The sequence below is a fragment of the Ceratosolen solmsi genome, unplaced genomic scaffold (genome assembly GCF_000503995.2).
Source record: "Ceratosolen solmsi marchali unplaced genomic scaffold, CerSol_1.0 scaffold6, whole genome shotgun sequence".
Classification (NCBI taxonomy): Eukaryota; Metazoa; Arthropoda; class Insecta; order Hymenoptera; family Agaonidae; genus Ceratosolen; species Ceratosolen solmsi.
In genome coordinates this window covers 12,282,158-12,287,528 of record NW_011948414.1, presented here as the reverse complement: position 1 = coordinate 12,287,528, position 5,371 = coordinate 12,282,158, and positions in this window count along the sequence as shown.

Genomic DNA, 5,371 nt, shown 5'->3' with positions numbered 1-5,371 from the left:
AATATCAGATTAAACTATATATTATTAAAATAAAGTGTGCGATTGAATATTACAATGAAATCAATATCTTGTTACAAATAGGTTTTGTTATACAAATCTATCCATAATGTAATAATAGTTTTTATTCTATTCATTTATTAATTTTATGAAACGAAGATAAAATCAAAAATACTTTTACGTAAATAAGAATATTTACTAAAAGCAATGAAGGAGAAGCACGTTTTTTTATGGGGGGAGTAAAGAAAGAAGTTATATTATTGAAGTACTTGTCGATAAAATATATTTATATTAGATTTAATCTTAGACAGTTATAATGGCATTTGCTAATGTTTTCATGCGCTTTACTAATTCTATAGTTTGAGAAGATAAGGTATTAAAAATATATATCATTGAGAGTTTAATAAAACTCGTATCATTATTTATTTCAAATTAAGTACATAAAAAATAGTATTGATATATGATTAAATCATATAAATTTAATTAATTTATTGTTAAGTAATATCAGTATCATGCAATTATTATTTTATTATGTAAAAAATATTAAAAATAAAATTTTCTAAAGTATTTTAGTTTATCTTATAACATTTTAATAATAATGCTATACATTTTATAGAATATTTCAAATTGAATGAAAATAGGTCTGGTGTTTTTAAAAACCTATTCGTAGTTTTCATTGTTCTAAATTTTACAATATATAAATTAATAAATTAGTAGAAATTTTTACTGAATATTCAAAATCTACTGATGAAGTTAAATCAATTCAGATATTGGAGAGATTAATTTCTATGCCCATATATTAACTGTTGCGTTAGTTATTTCACATTTAAAAATATTAAAGTTCTATTTTTATGTTCTATTTCTATTTATATATTATGTATAAAATTTGTTAATCTCACATATATTGTATGTATGTATTTACAGTTGCAGAGCTGAAGTCAAATTTGTAATACGTCTCTCCTATTTGGTCTTGCCGCTTATTTCATTCATACCATTTTTTAGCCTTCTAATTTATACACACACACACACGTACGCACGCACACGCATATATATATATATATATATATATATAACTTTTCATGCATATCGTATATACCCTTAAGCAGTATAGTTTTAAAAATTGAATTCCATAATAATAGATAAAACCCATTAGTATTTAGTTAATAACTACTTTAGCTCCACTATCTTAAATAGTAATTTACCTTCTTATGTTCAACTTGTTGAAAAATTATAAGATGAATCATAACGTTGAAATGTACCTTATAATAGTAGAATACAAATTAAAAAAATAAAGTTAAGAATAGCGGAATAATAAACAGTCTAAATAAGATTTTATGTATCAATAAAGAATTCACAGATTTATTAGATATTATCATTTGTTTGAATGAAAGTAAATATAAAATCAATATAGGCAAGATCATTACTTTGAGTAAAGATATTTATAATCAATATTTTATTATTTTAATACTCCTTTTCTTATTTTCGGTATATTTACTTCTTATTTAGTTTGTAATTGAAATTATTTGTATTAATATCATGAGCTCAAAAACTTACTTATTTATTAAAATAATTTATTAATGTATTGATACTTTCATATTTTCATATTATTTAAAAAAATATATCAGCATAAATAGTTACCTCTTAGAAATTATTTTATAAAAAGTTGTTATTCCTATAAAAAGATTTGGAATAAGTTGTTTAAGAATGTTTTTAAAAATTGGCATATTAAAATCTTATACACAATCAAAAAATAAATATTTTTATATTATTCCATGATAATTGATCTAGCTTGTAAAAGCTATCCTTACTGTATTAAAGTACGTTGAAAACAAAATTTTTTGTATCATTTGTAACATTTAAAAATATTACAATAATTCAATAAGTTAATGTACAGTTCATATTATGTGCTGTTATGATACTATTAAAATTTATATTATTCATATGGCTCGATATGTTTGTAGACATGTATTTGTATCATTATATATGATTTAAATAACTTCGGTGGTTCACAATAAACGTAACTTTTACAGTTTTTATAATGTAATTAGCGTACTTACCTATGATTAATTAAAAATAATTGCATCATGTTCTAATGAAGAATAGGGTACAAAGAAACAATAGAAGAAAATAATTAATTAAAATAGAAATATAGAATTATACACTAATTTATTTTTTATTTATAAGATTTCACAATTTTAATGAAAATTATATAATAATTTTATAACATGATAATAATATTTTTTTCAACCAACCAATTTGTGTTACAATTAATTTACTTATTAAAATTAGAATCCAATTTTTTTATATATTTATGTATTGTGTTGAGGCAAAGATTATTTAAACTATAGATATTTTTTTCTTACATTAGATAGTTTTCAATATCAAGTAAACTTCTTTATTATACACTGAACATTATTGATATAAAAGAAATAAATATTATATAATATTTTAATATTTTATTAAATTCGTTTAAAAAAAATTAACTATAAATATGAAGTTGTTTTCTTTACAAAATAATTAAATCATAAATTATTTAGCATGATAAAATTCATAAAAATTTATAAATACCTGCAGTTCTAGATATGAATTATAAACTATTTGAAGCTATAAAGCAATATCTAAAGTTTAATAAAAAAAAGTTTATAAAAACTTTAAATATTGTACAATTTGTCTAATAAATGAAACATGTAATTTCAGTTATAATCAGAATATATAAATAAGTTCATAATGTTTGAACTACTATTAATTCTTAAAAAAATTTTAGGTCATTGTACCCGTACTGCATAAATGCCATAATTTTTTTGTGTTAGGAATATTAGTTCACGTTATACATAATTCTATTAAAATTGATTAATAAAATAATAATAATTGTCATAGTTAATAAAATATGATATTTTTGTAAATAATATTTTTAAAAATGCGAAACAGAATTAACAATGTTTCGACTAAAAATAAATATAGGATATAATAATTAATTAATTATAACGAATTATCAATAAAATAGGTATGATGAGAAATGATAATCTAATACTGAACGTTAAAGACTTCTGTTGATTACATTTATGTTAAAATTGCGATAAATTTAGATAAATCTATGCGTGCTTGCATTGCAATCACTCGGGAATCAAAGCGCGAGAGCTCAACGCCTTCGCGTATTAAACAATCTGACGGCAGCAACTCACGAGCTCCAAGTATAGTAACAGCATAACTATCCTCACTCACAGAATGTATTGTAGAGAGCGGGATATTTACCTACGAAAATTTTCCCCTCTCTTTTGTTTTTGTTTTTTTTTGTTCTTTTATTACACTATTAGCTTTAAAAGATGACTCACACTTCACTAAAATTACTATATGCTAGAATTTGTCTTGATATAATATATACTGACACTAACAACTACACTTGTTTTATAATAATGATAATAAGGAAGAGAAATAAAGACAAAAAGCTCTCATGACAAGGAGAGAGATAGATGGAAGGAGGAGGTGGACAGAACTGCTTTTTAGAGTGTCCTCGTAAGCACCTTTTATCGTAATGTTCGAGTTTTCAATCCGGAAAGCCTTGACCGAATAAGTTATAAAGTTGCATTGGTAATCTTCGTTCTTACTAAAATTATGGAATTACAGTCAAAGGAAATTTATTGTAGGATATTTTCAAAGTTTACTTACAATCGGGTTTTTTTATTTCAATGCAACTGTAATAGATAATAAATACTTTTCTCAATATCATATTTTAAAATTTAATATTATTACAGAAAGTTTCATGTTTTTATAGATTTCTAAAAAAAAAAATATGAAACAAAAATTATTTTCAAATTGAGATTATTTATTATGTAGAGTTTTGAAATATATAAATTAAACAAAATTTAAGCCTATGATAATATCGTTTGAAATGTACAGTATTGTTTAAGGCTTTCACAAATAATGTTAATATATAATTATATAATTCAATAAATATTATATATAAATTAAATTATTAAAATATTATTCGATTATAATTTTTTTTTTTCAAATAAAAATATGAAAATTCACAATAGTATTATTTAAAAATTTTTTTAATATTTTGAAGATATATAATTGATTTTCTTTGTGTATTACACAATAAATTTTTTTTTAATTGTTAAGGTAAAGGTAAAAAATTTCAAATTTAATCTGCAATACTGATATAATTTACAACTAATTGATGTATAAAATAATATATTTGTAAATATTATTAGTATCACAAAATGTCATATATAATTAAATGTATAAATCAATATAAACATATATAAACTTGAAAGTACATATTTTGTTATTATACTGTTTATCGGTTATAGAAAAACTGAGATAAAAGAATTAACGTAAGTTTTTTTTGTTAGTCTCATCACTAAATAGCATTAATATACCGAAGATCATTGTCTAAATAAACACTTTATATATACATAATCATATATAATTTTCTGTTAGAAGTAATCAAATATTCAAAGTACAAAATAAAATTGGATACAACTATTTAAACATTTGGAAATAAATAGTTATAATACTTATAAATAGAATGAATTACAAATAAATTAAAAGACGACAATAATATGTTGGTAATTTAAAATTATTTAAATTATAGAATGAAAAATAATAAGTAATTATTTTAAACACTCACCAATTTTTTATTTAAATTATAATATAATAGTTAAGTGAAACATTTGAATGACAATGATTCTTCATATATATAATAATTTAACCAAAAGAAATAAATATATAGATGAATTAATAATATTCAATTATTAATATTTCTTTACTATTGTATATAATGAATAATTCATTATATATTTATAATATTTTCTTTAAAAAAATGATATTTTATTAGAATTATTAAACAAAAATTATTTACCTGCTAAAACGAATTTTTAATGGATCATATTACTAAAAAGGAATTTTTGAATAAAGAACCTTGAGCAGTTAACGCTATAGAAATTTGAAAAAATCAGTAATCAGATATATATTATATTTAATATTAGTCAATTTTCCATCAAAGCTTAAAAAAAACTTTAGATCACTGATGACTTGATCAATGAAGTAATTAGCAATGACATGAGTAAGTTCCTCTACACACTTTCACAGACAAAACAGACATTCAGGTCCATCGATCTATGTTGCTGAGGTTACGTAGCAGCTCGATAGCATGAGCAAGAAAGTGATAGAGAGAGTGAGAGAGAGAGAGAGAGAGTGTGTGTGTGTGTGTGTGTGTATGTGTGAGTGAATGAGTGAGTGAGCGAGGGAGGGAGGGCAACGATGGAGAGAATGCTATGTGAGGAGAGCGCAAAAAAGGAATAGAAGCGAGTGAGAGCCAGCCTACGCAGCTCCTCCGAGTAGGTTTCCTCCGCAGTTCTTATTAGTTTGC